We start from the raw sequence: 22,514 nt of genomic DNA, 5'->3' as shown, positions 1-22,514 counted from the left end.
AATCTTTGCCACTGGCTTGCAGTATAACCTTGAGCAAGCTAATGTGTTTGTGTCTTTGGCAAACTAAGAACAGTATCTGCCCACCTGTAGGGAGGCCAGAATGTCAGATGTGTTAACAGAATACTTTGAACACTTAAATATTATATAGTTACTGTGCATAATATTAGCAGGAGTAATTTAATGCTTCTGCTTTGTGAAGTTCATAGGAATTTGGGATAAAAACCCTGGCAAGGTATACAATCAAGACACGCAATGTCTATCTGCATTTATAGTTCTATATGTAATGCAAGAGAGATGACTGAAAGAGTTATCAAATTCAATCCACTCTTTCTGCAGAGACAGGTCTTATTTTCACTTTCATAAGGCTACCAGCTTCACCTAAACCTAAGGTTTTACCCTTATACATTCCTCTGAAAAACTAGTCTAGCACCTTTGAGTAATAAGGCACATCTTCCAATTTCCAGCCAGCATCTGTTCATGGCCAATTTATTCCCATTTACTCTTGTGCTGAGATTGCTCTTCCAATAAAGTACCTCTTTTACTATCTTTGTGTTTGCACCTTGGAACAAAGTAATCGTTTATCAACACACATTTTTCTTCGTATCAAGCTCCTTCTCTTTCCGGACATAAAAGTCTCTTAATACAACTGGTAGAACGATATGCTTCTCTGTTCCTAACACAATTCCTATTTGTCTTCTTAAATATTCATTATCACCACTGTGAATAAAATTCCAGACATGGTCACACCGGTTTAATTAGACCATGCTGTTTTATCTCCATCAACATTTCATGTTGATGAGTTTTCAAATTATAGCAGGAATATTTAGTGCAAAGCTATGTGATTTTTTTTTTATGCGATATTCTTAGGTTTGATTTTATTTGTACTCTTTTATAATACTCCATTCATCCTTTGTACTGAAAATTCATCTATCTTCTGTTTTACACTAACACCATTAAAGAAATCATTAAATACAATTTTTCCTAATAATGATCCTTGTTCGTTCTATTAAAAAAATTCCTTTCAGACCAATAGTGCCCTTTTAGCAAAGCCTGCTATTGTTAGCTAGATTCCTTTATGGTCCACTACCCCGTAATTCTTTTATTAATCCTCATTTTCTAAGGTTTACCTAATAATTTCCTACATGACACCATATTAAATGCTTTTCTGAAATCCTGACAGACTAAATTTAGCTTTGTTTGTAGAAAGTTATTTGCATTTTTTTTGTTCCCAGAAAATCAGTTATCTTCTAAAAAGAAAGACAACCTTAGCATAATCAACTTTAGTAAACCCACAATGCATTTCTCATTTAACCATTTCTCACTATTAACCACAATAAATCCCTAATTATTCTTCCTTTCAAAATTTGTTCATAGGTTTTGCATGCAGTCTTGGTCAGCCTCCTCTACGTTCCAAGTCTTGCCTATATTAAAATCCTCTAGCTCCCCATTCCAGTTGACTTTACTAATTAGTTTTCTTTATCTCCCAGTCTTCCCTTTTCAAAATTAAAGTGTTTAACTACAGACTTATTTTTATTTATTCTTTAATTTAAACTGAATAAACTCATGAACATTCAGTCTGTTTTCTATAACAACTTCTATAGTATTTTTCTGAAAACAAATTCAAAAGACAATCACCTCTTCTTGGTCTGCTGACTGACTGGTGACAAAAGGAGTATAACTGGAACTTACTGCTACTAATAAGAACAGGCTATAGATGGATGTTTACAATATTCCATTGTGAGCAAACTTAATTCAGTTTTTTATCATTTTTCTGACTTATCATGTCATTGCACAACCCTTGTCCTTTTATGTCTACTGATCTCATTCATTGTTAGTAATTTCCTTCCATGCCATTCCCTCATCTTTTGGTACTTCCTCATCCATTAATGCCATTTTTTATATTTTAATTTAAAATCAGCCCTGAAAAACTACTTTTATTTTTATTAAAACTTATTTCCTGGTATGATGCAACAAATTCTGAGCCCTCTATTTATTTTCATGTGTTTATAATGCTTTCAACCTAGAAAACAGGAACTAGAGGGATTTAACAGATTTAGACCTCGGCATTGTTACATCATTTATGTAGAAGTATATAAGGTACAAAAGAAAATAGCCTGGTAAAACTTCAGTGTATATTTGATAGAGTTACAAATCCATTTCTTATTTAACAGCCATGGTTTTATCATCAATCTTTTGTATCAAAAGTATGAATTTCCTACAGAACTGCAGATGAGGTGTTCTTTAAAATAAGGCATGGTTAGTGGCAGGCACTGAAAAATAAAAGTCTAACTAATTTAAAACTTATTTCCTAGGTGCAAAGAAGAATCTTATTATACAGGAATTATAGCTCATGTCCACCAACAATAATATAGATAAATACATGGTACAATATGTGGTGTTTATGTCATATATTATGTCTATTATCCTTTACATAAGACAGAGCTAAGTTTGGTTTTTTTTTTGTCTATCTGACTTCTCATTTTTTCTCCTAAAACAAGGTAGGAATTTTCTCTTCAAATATATGTACATTTCAGGGCAATTACTATCAATATAATAATATTCTGACACGCGTGGGCATGTCTAAACAACATGGACATGGGAGGAAATAGACAATTTATGAAATAACTGCATTTTTCAAAAAATGTCGTAAATATGAAATTAATGGTACAGACTTTGACTACAAAGTATCACGGGTTTCACATAAAACCTGACTTTTTTTCTTTTCTTGAAAATCTAATTTCTTATTAAACTATTATTGAAGTCAGGGAATGTTTCTGTTTGATAAGGATAACTTATCCTTACTTATAACTTCATTTCAACAGAAGGAGCAAGCATATGACACTTAGGTTTTCATCTTATTTCTATTGATCGTGTGGTATCTTTTCACTAGAGTCTTCTCTTACAAAGTACATTAAAATGTGGATTGTTACAACTGGGCATACTAAATTGCTGTTTTGAATCACAGTCTTACTCAACAACTTCACTTCCAATGAACATATTTTTGAAGATACAGTCACTGCAAATAAGCTGCTTTTAGTTGTGCCCAGAAAGCCTGTGCCCTAAATCTTCAGCAGCCACACTGACCCACGATGCATCCCATAGTATATCAGCCCGAAAGGGAACCATCCAGCCAACATGACTCCAAGATGTCCTTGGTTTCAGCAAAAAGTTATCCTGATCCTCTCTGCAGGTGTCCTTCAAAGATATTTTAGGAGTTGTTTCTTAACAAGGAAAGACTTTCTTGAATCGGACAGGACTGCTGAACCTTAACAGCATCTTAAAACTATATTGAATCTTTGGCAGGTAAATAGCTGAGAAAGGAGTTTATGGAGGAGGGAAAGGTGCTTGTTTCTGTATTTGCCTCCCAACTGGGCTGTTTACATAGTCTATTAGCATCTGCTTGTCTCCCCCAGAATGGTCGTGAAATGTTACATTTCATCTCTGCTCGACTGAAGAGCTCTTAACATCATCCCTGCGATAATGGCCTTGGGGTGGGTGTGATGTTTCTCCCACACTGCAGTGCAAGCAGCAGCTCAAGGAAGGTACACTGCCAGCTGTGTCCTCCAGCTCTGTCTGCAGAGGACCAAAGACCACTTGCTGAAGAAAGGCAGTGGTGAACTGCAGCACCTTGGGGCCAGGAATCAGGATGTCTTTTTGGAAAAAATGCTCCACAAAAAGCCTGCCCAGGAAGAGGTACGATTTTCCAGCTCATCATACAGTGGTTTAACTGTAAAAGCTAAATAAGTGATGTACAGAATCTTGACTTTACAGACGATAAGGAAGTCTGAGCAATGGCAGGTTTTCAGAACCACTTCCTAAGGCAGCTAAGGTTTATTTTGGGGGGTTGTCATACAGCAAATATATTCATTATGTCTTGCATTGCTTCAGACAGTGCAAACACAGGAGGGTGAAAATGAATCTATGGGTTCACATCATTCAACTTTTCAATGTGAATTGCAAATAGTATGTTATTTGTTACCAGGCACAGGACCGATTAGTGTGGGCTTGGCAAGGATCCAGGTTTATAAAACAGGGATAATATCTACTTTAAACAGACTTCAGAAAGCCTAACTGGATAACATTTAAGAAACAAATCCAAAAATAGATGAAAAGTACTGCATTAGGATCACTGATTTCAGTGTGCTACAAAGCTGATAGCAAATTCTTAGCAAGGTCTCTTAATGTATCTTTGAAAAGTATACTGCTATTATTAAAAACATAAACGAATTAAAGTGCAATATACTTTACAAATAAGAAATAATTTGGTTTTCATCTAGACATATAACATGGAAGTGCCTGCTTCTGAATACAGCTTGTCTTGGAGCAATCATTTGAAATATAGTTAAAAGGAAACCTTTTGGTAAAGAGCTGATTGTTAAAGTAAGGGGAAAGCAACATGCAAAATAGTAACAGAAGTAACAGAGTAGTCGATAGCAGAAGTGTGCAGGATATAATATTAAAGATGGTATGAAATAAACATTCATCATCTACAATAATGCTGTATTTTATTTAAGATAATGAGGTTACTGAAACTGCAAATTAGTAGCTAGAAACAGAACAAACACCTTGTAAAAAAAATTCTGAGAAGTTACTAAGAAGCTGAAGCATCAAGGTCAAATGTACTATTTACACCAAGTAAAATAAACAATCTGTATTACTTGGCATATGATAATCTTCATATTTGTACTGAATGTTACTCTTGTCTTCAGTGTACTCCCTTGTACTTTGTCATCAAGGGAAAGAGATTATTCTTACAAAGAAAGCCTGTATAGGTAAGTAACCAGGACAACAATTTCATAATTGCTAGGCTATTTATCTAGGCAAGCAAAACAGATCAGCAAAGAATATGTTTCCTCAAATAGAGCTATTTTATTTTTCACTAAAAAAAGTTTCCACTCAGTTACTACAGCAACTTTGGTTAGTCTGTTTTTTGTTGGTTTGATGGTGTGAGTTTTTTACCAGCAAAATTAAGAATAATAAATGGTGACTCGAAAACAATTTATAAATTCTTATTTAGGTAAATCAATTAGGGTCTTTTCTTCAGTGACTAGTCCTTCTCAACAGAAGAAAAATACGTCAGGAATACAGTAGTCCCGCATTTGAAACCTGTTGCTAACATTACTTCTTTATATCAGGAAAAGTAGCATTTGCTATAGCCTCCCCATTGCCACCCCCAAATATACCCCTGGTACATTATTACTATATATATTCTATTCACCTCTTACTCCTAAAACCCAAACCTCAACCAAACAAAAATCCCCTGATTCAGCTGCTTAAAGAACACATCATCATTACCTGAAAGACAACTATGTAAGAAAAGAAGCCTCAGGGCAGATGTTGATCTTACTAACACAAGTATAAACGAAGTGTCACTTTCTTGACTTCAGCAGATTTAGTTACCTGAGATCAGAATAAGACACAAATTCTCATGGTTTGGGCTGAGATGACCAGCCAGATGCTGCAGTTTGCCATGTAGACCATGTCTGGTCACTGGCACAGGTTGCCCGGAGAGGTGGGGAGTCTCAATACTTGGAGATATTCAAAGCCATCTGGACATGGTCTTGGGCAACTTGGGTGGCCCTGCCTGAGCAGGGGTGGTTAGACCAGATGACCTCCAGAAGTCCCTGCCTACCTCAACCATTCAGTGATTCTGTAATGACTGCTTATGGATTTTCCACTCAGTCAGTGCTACCCTGTCATTAGACCTAAAGAGATTCCACTTCTTAGTCGAAATAACTATGGAAATGTTACAAAAGGAAAGCCTCACAGTGGTTTCCCACCACTGGGAAAGAGACCTCTACCCCTACTATCCCCATCAAGTCTTTCTAGACTCAGATGGCAATACTGACCCATCAGTTAAAATAAGTGCTTTTCACTTCCAAAGACAGAAAAGCTGACAGGCAAATATTCTGTTTCCATGTCCTTCTGCTGTGGGGCTGCCATCTTTGAATACAAGGTATTTAGCCTGATTTCCTAAGGAAGTGAGACTTTCGTTATCTGCCTGCTATCCCTCTCCTCATCCAGCAAATAGCTTTTAAAGCCATTTCTAATTTTACCAATGTTAAATGGAGATGATTAGACATCGTTTGGTCTGGCTGTCCACATCAGCTGGGCAGCCAGACCAAACCGGTAAGGCTAAAGTGAGAGTTCAGCATGTGCAATCCATTTGTTCTGCTTGCTGGTCCATCAGCTGCATTTATTGACTGGTGCACAGCTCCCGCCAAACAGCCCCAGCACCAGGCATTTTTCATCCATGGATCCGAACAAGTCACATCCAGGGGGCTGGAAGAACTAATGGCATTGAAAATGTCAATGTGGAATAAGGGGGACAAATGTGTCTGTCTACATCTGGGGTAGACAGATGGGAATGCAGGACAAACATCCAGAGCAAATCAGACTTTCTATACTCTAATGCTCAATGGCACAACTTGTTTACTTCTATCTCCCAGGCAGCACAGATACTGATTCATGCTAATTCCTCACATGGAGCTAGGACTTCTGAATGTTGGCCCTTGAAATGAAGGATGGCTTTTAAAGACAGTCCCCGTTAGCTAATACTGCAGTACAGACTAGCGTATTGAACCAACTAAAGAAAAATAGAGGCTTTAGAGATCATTTGTTTCCTTAAGACTTGTTTCCCTTACTTACATCCTGCCATTTAGCCCAGAAGCTCTTTCCTTCAGATCAGGTACATTTAAGCATTTTGATGAGTTGAGACATTTGGAGTGATGAGAAAATCCACTCCTTCTCTTTTAATGTGCAGCACAAATGTGGCCTTGGCCACTACTGTCCTTGTTAGTGTGATGTATCATGGGATAATTACACAGGATGAAAAGTCCAGCTTATCTGCGGGGAGAATGGTAGGAACTAGGGAACTAAACCCCAGAATTTTAGGTTGTTATGTGTGTTCATAGGTGAATAAACCAAGATAATGCCAATAAATGTAAATCTAAATCCCAGAGAAAAGACACATGCCAGAAAATGTTTTTAAAATGCTGTCTCCCATATTGAAAAGATGGGAAAAGGAGCGTATCTAAATATTAAAGTTCCCAAGACTTATTTCACCCCACCAACTCCTCCCCTTCCCTCAGTTCAATTCAAATAGCTATGTAGAGGAGAAAAGAAGAAAAAAAGGAGAGAATTAATCAAAGAAATTCAGAAAAGTGCGAACATTCCCATCAGCTTCTGCTTTTATCCCTGGAGACACCCTCTCACCCATTCACCAGTCCAAGTGTTAAAAAAATTTGCTTTAATACTTTGTTATCACAATCAGCTTTTCTATCATAACTTGTTTTTTTCTTGTTTGTTTTCTTAGTGCAAAGCCACAGAAAGGTTTATGCTTAGTTTACAATTGACCTACCCTCTTTGAACATGCCCAGACATCAGGAAAATGGTTTCTCTGGAAACAGGAGCTACGTGAAATCTTTTAGTACTTGTATTCATTTAAAGCTGTTCACACATATGCAACAATAAGACACCAGACCTTCAGCGTGTGATTTAACTTTACCAGGAAGGTAATGAAGGGGAATACTGCCAGTGACACACCAGGCTCGTAAAATGAATTGGTACAACTTGAATACAAACAAAAGAAAAATCCCTGCATCTAAACCACATGGTCTATGTATAAAATCTTTTAGAGGTTGTAATGATACAGCAAGCAGCAGAAACAACCTTGGAGACATTTATACTGTGCATCATGGAGATGTAACGGGATCTTTTTCATAGGATATGAACTGATTATATGGAGGCAGCATGGACACATGTACCAAAAGGCCCTTTATGGGGAAGAATACATTAGTCCCTGCTGGGACTAATAACACTAGTTTAAAACAACCAAGCTAGAATGAAGGCTTCCTAATTTCCCAATAACTCTGTTTTTCACTCCAGAAGACTGCAGCTTCAGACTGACAGTCTGTCTTGGATAGAGCAGACATGGGTGAAGGCAATATCAATACCTGCAGTCCACTTCGTGCTTTCAAGGCAGTCAGTAGTCCCAAAATAGGCATGTCAGAAGTAAAACATAGCAGGTTCTTAGCCACTGCCATTCACTGGGCACTAATATAAACTGCTTAAGGTGCCTTAGGACAAAGCATAGGACTGTGAACAGCAGTGGCTGAGGAATCAGCACAGGAAACTGCTCTTGCTTCCATTGCTGTTGGGACAGTAACCTTTAAGGAAGTTGTGGGCAGAAAGAGAAGATGGTAACATCTTAATTTATGTCTCCTGAAAAAAACCCAACTGTCAGAGCTCCGCTTGCTCACTTCCTCAGCATCTTTCAGCAGATAGCACATTTCCTGACTTTGCTGACATTTTCCATAAATTCCACCACATTTGGATGTTCTTAAATTCCATTGTTCCTAAATCGTCTGTGAGCAAGTATGTTTACAGATCCTTATGGTGCCTTCATACTTAAATTAGAACAGCAGGACAGTGCATAGCAGGGAAAATAGGGGTGATGAAGCCCTTCTTCTCCATGCTTTCCCACGTAGAGATTCCAGAAGGGAAGAAAAGTTACAGGTTTTGAATAGACTGAGCAGAAATAATTGTATTTCAATCAGTGGAGACAAAAATCAAAGCATTTAGTGATATTTTAATTATGATGACAGAACTGGATGTTATGTTCTCAGGAGAAAGCAAAGGTTAGGAATTGGGATACAAGGGTGGAGGGGGATGACAACTAAGGAGAACAGAGGAGAACTGTCAGAAGTTACGTCCATTATTTGATAGAAACAGAAGGAAACTATTATTCAGACACACACACATAATACAAACAAACACACACATTCATACCAATACTTATATCTAAAATGGCAAACAAGCACGGTTCCAAAGTCTCAGGCGAACACTGCTTAAGAAGAAAGGTATTTTCCTAGTAATAATGATTGGGCTTGTATTTCATAAAGGGAAAGTATTACAACAGTACCATGAAAACTTCAGACAAATAGGACAAAGTCAAGGGGCACTGAAATGAGAATGCCTTGTAAGAGGAAGCAACCACTCATCCCAACTTTTGCAGAATCAATTCGAGAAGAGACAAAAGAATCAGCTCAATTTAGCTTCGTTTGCCAGATTCTTTAAGCGTATTAACAACATCTCTTGATGAATTAGGTTGAGTTCTGCTGATAGACCTAAAAGCGTGTGTATTTGTCCTAGCTGTTATAAGAACATGCATCAGTAAGTAAAATATATTCAAAATGTTCTTGGGTTTGGGGGGTAAAAGTAAGGCAATTACCTTACTTAAGTAGAAAAGATTTGAAATAGGATAGCTGTTGGCAAGACTACTAGTTTAGAGTGATATTTTCTTGAGCTAAGGCCAGATTATAGACTGTTTTAGCATTGCTAGTAGATTGCCAACACTGAGGGAGGTGTTGACAATCACAGCTGATTGGAGTCTCAGTTACTTTTCATCATTTTTTCACTAACTAAGGAAGCCATGTAATTACTGGCAGTTTCTCCACTACTTTCAGGGCATATGTTTGCAAAGTGGACTCAATATAGTTAAAGTGGACTCAATATAGTTTCACCAATGTGAAATGAGGCAGTGGCTTGGGGACTTAAAGAAAGGGAGTATGAGTTGTCTTCCTTCCTGTGGGCAAGAAAATCAGGTGGACTTCCCAGGTGTGTCCACCAAAAACATGCACTGCTCTGCAAAACAACTTGAGCTCTGACATGAGCTACTGTGGTAGTGGCTACTACAGAGCAGAGAGCTCTACCACCCTGGCTAGCTGTTCTTGAAGACAGAGTTTATGTGTCCATGCCAAAGTCCCTTCTTACCAGGACAAAAGGCAGTGCATTAAATTCTACAGAAGAATCTCTTTGCCTCATCTCCTCTGCTGTAAAAGACCAAAAACCTTGCTACTTCAAAGGATCATTGTGAAGAACTAGGAAAGATTCTGAGGAGTCCAAAACCAGTTATGGTACATGTTTGAGAGAGATAAACCACATTAATATGGGGCCTTTTCTTGATTTGGTGACAGAAATATAACTCCAGGAAGGAAGCAGAATTTTTACACTGAAACGTGCCTATAGCCTGAGGCTTTATGTTGCTAGTGTGACTACCTCTAGAGAGGCTTTCTTAGGCAGCCACTGGCAAAAGCATTCTGACAGCATTGTTTTACTGCATCTTCCCTGTTGGAAAGACTCCAGAGTTTGTTCATGAGAAAATGGTGTTCTGGCAGATCAGCTCCCACCAGAAGATAAAGAAGACTAGGAAAACTGCTTAGGTCCTCAAATCCATGAGGTGAACTGCTGGAGTTCACCGTGCCAAATAATGCTGAACATCAACTGATCAAACTTTCAGATGGAAGCTAGCAAGTTCTTGACCTTTATATTGGAAGTTCATTTCAGATCCTCATTTTTTGAATAATTACAAAAATACTTCTAATCCTTCTAATCCTCTGACTAATTTTTATTCTTCATGTCTGCAGCAACTCCTGCTCAGTCCTTAGATGAACAAAGAATTCAAGGAGTGTGACGCTTTCCAACACAATTACCTGAAAAAAAAATCTTGATGAAAGCAAAGCTGAAGCATTTCCTTTGCTTTAAGGACATACTCATTAGGTTGGGATAATCTATAGCATAGGTGTTCACAGAATAGTATTTTATGCTATGGATCTAACTCCCTGGTCCATTCTCTGCCACCTACAAGACCTCCCTTCCCTAACTCACTCTTTTCCTTTATGGGCAGTTAATCTTTTAAGCGTGATTTTATTAATATACTCCTGTCAATAAAATGGAAGGTTGACCTGTCATTGAACAATGGTTACTTGACGTTAAAAACAATATATGCTCTTCTTTTCTTGTTTTGTTTTTTTCAGATGGCACCATAGTATACCATCATGGTCCAGGCAAGTCGGATGATTATGCCCTGCACACATATTATTAATGAACTCTCACTTTTTCGAGAATTTAGGAGCTAAATCGAGGAAGACATTAACAGGAGACAAAGCCAAAGAGGGGAGGGGGAAGAATACGTCAGAACTACCTAGCTGCTTTCGTGGGAAAAATATAGCAAAGGTGATCAGGGTCTTGAACACAGTGGACTGCAATGGACAGAAGATCATTGTCATTGTTTTAGACAAACAATGATAAGATAGCAAAGGGAACTGAAAAATCTTGATTGAGTTACATTTATCAAGAAATGCAATCTTTAAATTTTCAACCTCTGGGTGACTTCATCCACATTAAATAAATACAAAAAAAAATCCTCAAAAACTAATGAAGAAGAAATAATTAGTTTTAAATAACACGTTCACTAGTTAAATAGGGTGTGATGGCATTACCTCTTGTGTAAAAGTTTACATCACAGCTATTATGCTAATCCAGGATGTTTTACGAATAGAACTTAAAAAAAGATTACTGTTAAAATCATAGAGCTCTAAAGGTAGCAGAATATAAAACTTGCTTTATTGATTATTGTTTGTATTTTCTGAAATCAAAGTGTTCATGCATGTCTAAAGAGATATGGAACTGGATTATTTAATTTCTCTTCAAGTATCATCCTTTAATTTGTTCTGTAAGGAGAAACAAACAAGATTTTGTTGTTGTTGTTGTATTCTACAGTAAACTAAACAACCTTTAATTGATCTGGCACATATTACATCCTTCTAAAAATATGTTCTTCTATGTTGTATGATAAATTTGCAGAGTATGCAAAGTCTTTGAAATTCTTTAGTGGAATGGGCATCATTAAAAAAATGTGTCCTTAAAATGTGATCAGGAGGTAGAAATGGAATACTTTAAAAAGTAATCAAAGATTCTGTATCTTTATATTACATTCATATGTCTGATGTTTCCAGTCCTAAGACTGGACAGTTTACCGGATTTGAGAGATTTTAATAAACCACAGTAGAGATGTTTTTACTGGACACCCCAAGAACTCCACATGCAAAACAAAAGAAAATAAGACTTTTTAAAAAAATTGAAACCCAGAGTGGGATTTGCCATATCCTAGTTTAAAATTTTGCTGAGAAGTTTGTATTTGTTCTGAGAAATGCAGTTGTGCTTTGGAATTGAAGTTTGATGCCTTGAGCGACCCTGATAGATAAAAGACAAGCACTTGAGGCTACCTTAGAAATAAGAATGTTTTAATAGCCACAGATAATATTTACGGCTTGATGTGCCATGAAGCACCTCATGTTGCAAGGTGAGAAGTGATCAGTGAAGAAAACCTTTATTCCTGTACTTACATTCCAGTCCTGTCAAAATACAGGCAGTGTTTATGACATTTCTCATCATTTGGAATCTCCCAGGCTTGCTGTGCAGCTGTGTGACCCTTCTCCTGTTATGAGATCCCACCAGCCTGCTGATGAGCTGTGCAGGGATGCGAGGCCGGGGAGGAACACAAGGCTAGCTGTTGGGACTGCTGGTGGAGGCTGCACTGCAGCATGACCTGCTCTCCAAAACAAGCCCCACTGAAAAGCGTGCTGTCATGCAGTGCAGTATGTACTGCATTTTCTCCTTCATCATGCAACTCAGCTTACAATGGTTTCTCAAGCAGTCAGGTCAAGAAAATGCTAGAGACTGGCTAAATATCAAGGGCTTTCACATCTTCACTGCACGCCTGATCCTCACACAAATGCTTAATTCTGCAGTCCTTGCATAGCCTCAATACTTTAACAATGTATGCAGAGGCAAGTTCATGGATGGGTCCTTCTGGGATTGCAGATTTTTGCGCTATTGATATTTCATCTGAAACATGGGAGATGCTAATTGCCAGCTTTGCAGTTTTTCCCCTGGTGCTCGTAGTAAAAATATGTTGCATATCAAAACTTCCAAAGTAGCTGTGGCAAAAAATCTTACAGCAAACAATCCCAGCAAGGAATCAAAATTCTAGTCCCGTGCAGGAAATGTTTTCCAGCAGCTTTATAAATTTTACTCTATGCAACAGAATAATCTTCTATTTATTAAATCTTTACAAAACAGTAAAACATACTTGTCCTTTCTTTCTTTTCTTCTTCCCCTTATTTGCCAGTATATAACAGAACTCCCCGGAAAGCTTAAACGCAAACAATGTGGCTTTCTTAATCAAGAGAAATGCTACATACCAGACATTCACACACAGAAATGTAAGTAGAAATCCAAAAGATTATAAAGAAAAAATACTTTAATAACCACCCACAATAATAAAATCAGACATTTAAGATTCACAATCAATTAAAATACAGTGTAAATATGGCATAAGAAAGAACAGATTCAAATTCTTTCTGTTATTAATAATTTCCTTCTTTATTTCTTTGCCTCAGCTGGCTTTTGCTCAGAAGCCTGTGTTAGCACCTCGTTGGCAATTTTAGCAGAAAATTCATGAACTCTCCAGTTGAGGTCTAAGCAAGGTCACTGGGAGTCATTCAGTTCACCTTTAAAGTTTGAGGCATGTACAGCAAAACCACACAAAGCACAGAGGGTGTCTGGAGGACAGAAAGCTAAATACACATGCTGCCAGGCTGATTTCCAGTGGAGAACAGAGCTGGTACCGGTTTTCTAATTCTTCTCCTAACCTCGCATTGACTCTGCTGCACAGCACTACCTCCCTGAAATGAATGAGCACCATTCTTGGTAATTATCAGCCCTTCAATCCACTTACTGTTAACTTTCCTTTCCACTGTGCTATATTTGACACATAATGTTTAATCAGGTTCATTTATCATGACTGGAACAGCCTGACTCATTCCCCATTTATAATTAGAAGGGATTTCATCTAACAAATGCTGAGCGCTCTCAGCTACCAAACTCAGTGAATGAAGAGTTTGCTCAGCACCACGCAAGGCTGAGGGTACATAAACCTATTTTACACGGAATTAGAAGATTACCGTATTTTTTCAGAAATGTTTCAAAGTTTAAGACAGCTAAATGTTACTTAGGTCCTGTGTATGAGGCCCCAGCCTGGAAATATGAAGGCAGCAGTGAAAACATCTTTCTGCTTTGGTTGCCCTGTACATAAAACAGTGGCAACGAGGGTTTTCTTTCTTTGTTAAGTACTTACAGGGAAGCTTAATTATTTATTTTCTATCTGTAGAATATTAAATAACAAGTTATTTCCTAAGTAGCCAATATCTTGACTTTGTAAGAAGAAAACTGCAATCATAAATTTAATGAAAACTTAATCTACATAGAATCATAGAATGGTTAGGGTTGCAAAGGACCTAAAGATCATCCAGTTCCAACCCCTGCCATGAGCAGGGACACCTCAGACCAGAGTCATTCAAGGCGCTGTCCAATCTGCCCTTGAACACTGCCAGAGATGGAGCATTTACAGCTTCCTTGGGCAGCCTGTTCCAGTGCCTCAGCACTCTCACAGTAAATAATTTCTTCCTTATACCCAACATAAATCTTCTCTCCCTGGTTTTAGTTTAACCCGTTACCCCTTGTCCTACCACTACAGTCCATAATGAAGAGTCCCGCCCCAGCATTCGTGTAGGCCCCCTTCAGATACTGGAAGGCTGCTATGAGGTCTCCACACAGCCTTCTCTTCTCCAGGCTGAACAGCCCCAGCTCTCTCAGTCTGTCTTCATACAGGAGGTGCTCGAGCCCCCTCATCATCCTCATGGTCTCCTCTGGACTTGCTCCAACAGCTCCATGTCCTTTTTATGTTGAGGACACCAGAACTGTACACAATACTCCAAGTGGGATCTCACGAGAGCAGAGGAGAGGGGCAGGATCACCTCCTTCGACCTGCTGGTCACGCTTCTTTTGGTGCAACCCAAGACACGGTTGGCTTTCTGGGCTGTAAGCGCACACTGCCAGTTTACATTCAGTTAAAAAAGTTAAACAAGTAAGCTAAAAACAAGTTAAAAAAAAACCCAAATCAAAAAAACCAGCAAAAAATCCAAAACCCCAAACTAACCTGTGGTCCAAAGGCCAAAATAAAACAATGAGTGACTTAAATGTTTGAAAATATGAGTAGAGACACAGAAAGATGCCCTTCTTTATGTCTGCACTCTAAAACCACCCTGCATTTCTTGCATTTTCTCTTGTAATTATGAGGCTGTGTTTGCCCTATATAATAACCCTGAACAGTGCAGATTGCTTTAACCCAACTGAAAAAAGGCAGATCATTAACCATTGCCAATTAATTTAAACACTGCATGGTCAGCCCGGAAAAAAAACTTCCCCTAAAATGGAGAGTCCTCATCAGTTCCTATTGTAAAATGAGAGAAAGAGAACTAGAGGGAAAAAGAAAAGCATGAAAGAATAAGGCAAGGAACAATGTGTGAATAATAATGAATGAAATGTCACCACTGCTGTATTCTCTCTGCCCAAAGGCCTTTACCGGGGAGGGAAAGAACTTGAATTGCATGTGCTAAATTTTGAAGTTGTATAAATTGGAATTTGGCAGCTGATGATGACTAAATTAGCTGGAGATCTTCTATACTGGTAGGTATTTAACATAGATGGGGCCATAGCTTTAGCAATAAATCTTATAAAATAGGAAGCACTCTGCAAGAATTCATATAATGAAAAGACGACTTTATATTACATGAATACCTATGAAGACAATAAAAATGAAGCACATATGCTAGGAAGGCAAATTCTTCCTGCTAACACTTTTATTTCCTGGATACTTTTAAGGAGTTTAGGCACTTCCTGGAAGAAGATTGCTATACTAAATACTGATTATTTATTTAACTTTGGTATTTGATCTAACTTAATGCATCAGTTAAATGCTTAAAGCTAGGTAGGGTGAATACAGGCCAAACAATTTCATTTGTAGACTCTAAAGCAAGTTAAGTTAAAAAATAAGTATCTTGTTATGAAGAGACCATTGCTTTTCACAGAATCATAGAATAGTTTGAATTGGAAGGGGCCTTTAAAGGTCATCTAGTTCAACCTCCCCTGCAATAAGCAGGGGCATCTTCAGCTATATTAAGTTGCTCAGAGCCCAGTTCAACCTGACCTTGAATGTTTCCAGGGATTGGGGCATTTACCACCTTTCAGGCCAACTTGTTCCAGTGTTTCACCACCCTCATTGTAAAAAAATTTCTTCCTTATACCTAGTCTGAATCCACCCTCTTTGAGTTTAAAGCCATTCCCCTTGTCGTGTCACAACAGGCCCTGCTAAAAAGTTTGTCCCCATCATTCTTGTAGGCCTCCTTTAAGTACTGAAAAGCTGCAGTAAGGTCTCCCCAGAGCCTTCTCCAGGCTAAACAAGCCCAACTCTCTCAGCCTGTCTCCGGAGCAGAGGTGCTCCAGCCCTCGGAGCATCTTCATGACCCTCCTCTGGACCTGCTCCAACAGATCCATGTCTTTCCTGTGCTGAGGACTCCAGAGCTGAACGCAGTACTCCAGATGGGGTCTCACCAGAGCAGAGGGGCAGAATTACTGCCCTCAAGCTGCTGGACACACTACCCTCTGGATGCCACCATCCAACCAATTCCTCATCCACTGAGGAATCCACCCATCAAATCCATCTTTCTTCAATTTAGAAAGAGGGCTGTTGTGGGGGACTGTGTCAAGGCCTTACAGAACTCCACACAGATGATATCCATACATCTTCCCTTGTCCACTTATACAGCCAGTTTTAAGATATTCTTTGTTAATCTGCTATTCAACCTGTTTATTTCATAAACTAAATGCAGTTTTATACAAGTATTTTTACTGACTAATATTCTGACAAGGCAATTATACCCTGCTTTTAAGTTAATATAGTTATGTCCCCTTCTTTAGCTAACTCTCTGACCATAATAACTTCTTCCCCACCTATGGCTTCTTACAAATTCCTGATCTTCACTTCAAAAAATCAGTATTTCATTATTGCCTCCACCCAGGACAATTATCCATCCATTTCTATCTTCATTTCTCCCACTTTATCTTCCCTTTGCCTTTTTCCAACTATTATGCATTGAACACATTTCCTATCCTCCCTCAGTGCTGGCCCCTTGCCTCACCAAAGTCAGACAAATCTCTCTTTCCTAATTCTCACTACAAATCTTTTATGTCTATTGCATTGACTTCAGGTGGTAAAGAACAGAATTAAAACCCGGCAGCTAGATAGGTTAAGGTGTCTGCCAACCATTGTGCTACTTCCCAGCTCAGTGCTCCCCTGTGTTTGAACAGCGATTTCCATTAGTGACACCACCCTGAAGGCCAACTTAATCTAACTCATCCCATCCTAGGGAATGCAATGCTGTTCACCGGCCTTGCAGTGCTTCCCTGACTGGCTCCTTGTCCTGGGAGGGTCAGTAAAACTGGGGACCACTAAGGCTTCTTTCTGCAATCCCAAATCTTTCACACAGAGTAAAACACAATGAAAACTTGCCTCTGCATACTGCATACACTTGCTGTAAAGCAAATTATTCAAAAAGAGTGTAGACTGGTTACCTACATTTTTCATTCAATGGAGTAAAAAAATCCATGCAATTGATAATTAATATAACAAATATGAATTATATACTGTAGGTCATACGGGTTGACAAAGAAGATTTTAAATAATTTAGGATGACAAATCTATCTATAGCCATTAGAAGACACAAATTAGTCCTTAATTTGAATGCATTGATCAGCCTTATAAAGCTGTACAAAACATTTGTAAAGAAATGGAAATATAAAACCTTGCAGATTTTCCCTTGCCATGAGCACCAAACAAGCAGAGACTTGAATTATAAGGGAGAGCAGTGACATATGCTAATGGATTTGTCATCAAGAGATAATGCAATGCCATTAACTCCTTTCATTTCAGATTCTAGCAATTGCATGCCATGGTAGGTAACACAAGCTGCCTCAAGATCCCAGAAAAAGAATCCAGAAGGAGAAAAAGAATTGGCTCATGGGTATATCTCACCTATGGTCAAAATATCTATTTTAACTTTGTTGGATTTTATGTTTAATGAGTATTATATTAAAGAATAAGTAACTTGACTCACTAAGTTCTCTTAATTCTTTTGAGAATGAATACAATTAGTTGAATCCCATTATTTTTTGTATAATAAATATGCACAGGAATAAAAGAAGAGTAATTTGTAAGTGTAGAAACTAAAAATTTTCAGAATTACAACAAAATTTGAGATAAAAAATTGCTTTGAATACAGCCTACATAACCTCTCCTTTAAGTTGCACCTAAAACCCAGTTCTGACAAATATTTAAGGAAAAGAACAACTGAATTCCTATATATTCTCACTAAAATCGATACTATTAAGCACAGGTAAAGAGCTGCTCTTCACACAATAAAATAAAGAGGAGTTCCTCTTTAGTATTTGCCTTAATAGCATTATTGTTTGTTTAATGTAAATAGTAGAACAGTCTAGACCATACATACATGCATAATATTGATTAAAACTTAAGCTACTGTAAATGTACTCCAAAGTAATCTGTAACAATTTACAGCAGCTAACGATGTTCTTCACTGATACCTCTACTATATGTTTATCTCTCTTAAATATGTAATTATGTACTTATCCAATGGACTGGAATGACTTGCAACAACCCTAGTCTATTGGATAAATAGGAGTTCAGTTTACTATAAGATAAATACTGCTTCTATACATTACTTACTGTGTGAATTTGTTTACATTAGCTACCTGAAAATAAAAGTTGGTGGCATTAGAAGAAGTGAAAAAACCCCAGGTATCAGTGTCTTTGTCTGGTCTTTCAAATAGAAAAATCCCATGTGTATGGTTCTGCTGACTCCCAGATGAGGTTCAGTGATAAAGTAAATCCAGCTTCAGGGTTCCTAGTACCAGATCCAAAATGTCATAACCATAAGACACAAAGCATGGATCCTGTATTAACACACATTGTTGACAATTTCAAATTTGTCAGAATATTTTTGATGGCTTAAATTCTAATGGAAGCATTTTTTTGCCATATCAGGCTCTGGCTGCACAAGTATCTTTCTGCAAGTCTAACTTGTCTTAAAACCAGCACAAGCTTGGTAGAACTTTCTCTTGCTAGATAAGCAGAAATGCAGTTGTATACCTGCTCTGGATTAAACATCAGCTGCCCAATGACCCAGGAATGCACAAATCTGACAGGAGGGAGCAAATCCCTCTTCCTTGAAACCTGACTTGGACAAGCTTAAACTGTGCACTTGAGCCACCACACTCATCTCTACTGAGATGATACTCACATGAAGTGCCAGCAGGCTCAGGTCTCACTGCATATACAATGGCCATCATTAAAAGATTCCCATAAAGAAAAAGTATTTTCCAAGAATTACTTTAAGCCATTTTTTTTAAGATTGTTACTAATTCTGCATGATTGGCAAAATATGGAATTTGCAAGCTTTAACAGTTTATAACAGATTTGGCTGTATTTAAACATAAACCTATATTTTCAGACACCTCAGCCTGTTTGCAGGAATATTTAATTGTGCCCTGATTTCAGGTGTGTTTATCACCACGCAAACTCAGTTTTTCCAGTATCTCAAAATATTTGTACTAGTGGTTTCAAAATAATAAAATTAAGTTCATTAGAATAAATTAGAATAAAGAAGTCTTAGACTTCCCATTCCCATTTCAGATTTTACTCATTTGGTACCAATATATTAAGGAGAATACTGCCATAAGTCAATATGAATAATCACATTCATTTTTAATTAATTAATACTTGGTTAAACATGGATATCTGAAGGCACAAATGTGGATCTGTATGTTTGCTGCTAATTACCGCAATCAGTCACTAGTGAAAGCAGATGTGAAGAAACTTTTTCAGCATATGTTTCTACTGTAATTTTCCTACTTAAATTTGCAGATGTCTTTTTTGGATTCAGTATGAAGAATAGCAACTTGATACCAATGTCCAGCTCCAATAATAGCATTACAAAGAGTCATCTCCTTCCTCACTGTTTCTCAAATTTAATGCCAGTGTTCCAAGAACTTCTTTGGCCTGCAGAAACTATCTGTTCATTTTTGTAAGTGGTCTATCAGGGCTGACATACAGAATGATGTATTAAAATCCATCAACATCCAAAGCCAGGGCGTGTCTAAAATCTGGATAAGGATGTCATCTTAACTGTGTGCATGAACAGAGATGCAGAAAGTTTTGGAGGAATTTAGATGCCTGGAATCCATGTAACACAAGTTCCACAGCCACCAAGACATGACAGCCTACTACTAGGTGACCACAGCCACTCCAAGTGTCAAATCTTGGTCTTGCCTAAACAACCATCTAATTGTTTCCAGATGAAGATTCAACAGCATTACAAATACAAGTTAAAACAGAAAAGTTCAAACTGGGAAAAGAAAAAGTTGATCATCATTTGAAGGTCAGGTCAACAAAAGGTAACATTCTAGAAAAAACACCTTACAAAAAATAGGGAATGGAGAGTAGATAATATATCAAAAGAATTATAAATAAAGAATTGCATGCAGCAAAACAAAGATGATCTCCTCCTTAGTGTCTTCAACTCTAAATGATAAAATATATGCAGTTTGAACATTCTCAGTTTGTCAAAATGTGTACAGTATTTTATAAAAGGACTGCTTGGTGGAATCACCTTGTTCATCTAAGTCCTTGGTTTGTTCCACAAGGCCCTGGTTCTGCAGTTGCTCACAAATGGACAGGCTTGTGGACCTGTGAGTTAAGACTTTAAGTCTTTAAATATGGATCTGATTAGGTGTAGGTGTCCTTCCAAATATCCATCATTTGGAGGTCTGGAGACCAAATGGGAACAAAACAGGATCACTGAAAATAGTGTGAATGTCACAGTGTTGTAACATCGGTCCACCAGAACTCGCACTGCTGTTACACAAAAATACACTTACTTGAAAAAACAAGATGCAATTTTATCATAGAGCTCCTTCAATCACAGGTTTCTTGAGACTACTACAGGTGCTTTTATGCTATAGGCACCCAACCACTTACAGACTGATAGATACATTGCATAGAAATAACCAACGAAATCAATTGGGATTGATTAGATCAGAAGATGATCTTAAGGTCCTTTCCAACCCTAACTATTCTATGATTCTATGATTGTTGACTCGTCTCACATAAGATACTGAGTATCAGTGTGGTACTATTAAATATGTGATTGGATATTATAAATGTATAACTACTTTTCACATTAGCTTCTGATGATCTACTTGTAAAATGTTGACCTAAATGACAAACTATTTCATTGTCTCCACAAAATTATCAGGTTCCTTCATTAACTAGAATTTTAATTTAAATAATGCTGTGTTCTAACAAATAGATTTCTCTTTAAGAAGTAACGTTATTGAGAAATAAACTGGAAATTATGAGAATGGGTCAACACATCTGTGAGTATGTTTGGCGTTCACAATATATTTTATTAACTACCCACTTTCTTCAAGAAACTTAATAATAATTATTCTAAATAAAACATAGGACACAATGGGAACATAATAAGCAAAAATTGCATAAAAGGTATCAAATAATTCAGGCTTACTAATAACAGCACCATAGAAGACCCTAATGGGTCGCACTTAATTATGAATGAGCTCAATAATGAAAGCAGACAATTTAAATAATTACATAGAAAATGAAAGAAAATCTAGCTTTAAAGCACACGTCACGTACACTGGAGCAAAACAGAAACACTTCACTGAAGAAAAAGTTGAATGAAGTCAAATAATTTTTAATACAGCTTTTCCTTTCACAGCTGAAGTGAATGTCTCGACAGATCTTTCAAAAATCCACTCAGATGTTTTTGTCATGAAAAGAAATGATACATCATGAATCTGTTAAAACATATCCCTCAGAAAGAGAAGGAACAGAATTTTTATTTATGACAGCTATGGTGAACATTTTTCTTGAGACACTGTACCATTAGAAAGCTGTTAGTGTTTCCCTGCTTTCAAAACCATTCTATTTAGAGAAAACAATGTCTCTGAGTAATTTTCTGTGTGCATCTGCACTTCTTACCTCACCTAGTACATTATCAGTGACATTTTTTCTCTATGAATATTGAGTGAAACCAGGTTTAGTTCCAGAGGAGTATCCTTCCCTCCTGTAGCTTGCTTGTTGTTCATTCACCATCTGAAAATTTTCTTTCTGAAAGTAATGCTAAATCCTGTTCTACATAATGTGATAGTCTAAATGTCACTATGAAATGAGTTTAGGAGGAAGATTTATGCTCTGAAACATTATCATTAGACAGAAAAAGAGATATTGAAATGGAAGATAATACAGTGGTTTTCTTCCCTCTCCCTAAAAGATACGGAATGTATTTTGTCTGTATTTACAGACTTCTGGCACTACAGCTGGGGACCTGGCCCACAAAGACACACATTAGCTACTCTGATCGGACACGTAATACATGCAGATACACTCGGTACCTCCCTGCCTTCTTTTATTCCTCAAAGCACTATCCATTCTGCTGTTAACGGCCACCCATGACTCTTAGGTCTGTGGACCAGACAGTATGACTTTGTTGGCATGAGTTCTTTTTACTCCAACTCAGTCATCCCTAGTCCACAGTCTTTTGTGGTATATGTGGCCTTAAGCACAAGGAACAGCATTTCTACCTTCAAAAGAGTGCAATGTCATGGAGTACCATTCTCTCTTCACTCTCTCCTATTAAAAGTGGATGAGTCAGAAAGAGAGACATTACAAGCTA

The 22,514-nt window shown here is 37.6% G+C and overlaps 1 protein-coding gene across 8 annotated transcripts in view; it reads right to left on the bottom strand.

Annotated features, from left to right (window-relative positions):
- MAGI2 (membrane associated guanylate kinase, WW and PDZ domain containing 2) overlaps positions 1-22,514 on the bottom strand; it is a 737,601-nt gene that overhangs the window by 341,067 nt on the left and 374,020 nt on the right. The window lies entirely within an intron of this gene.

This window comes from Strigops habroptila, chromosome 3 (assembly GCF_004027225.2).
Source record: "Strigops habroptila isolate Jane chromosome 3, bStrHab1.2.pri, whole genome shotgun sequence".
Classification (NCBI taxonomy): domain Eukaryota; kingdom Metazoa; phylum Chordata; class Aves; order Psittaciformes; family Psittacidae; genus Strigops; species Strigops habroptila.
This window is presented reverse-complemented; position numbering and strand designations above follow the sequence as displayed.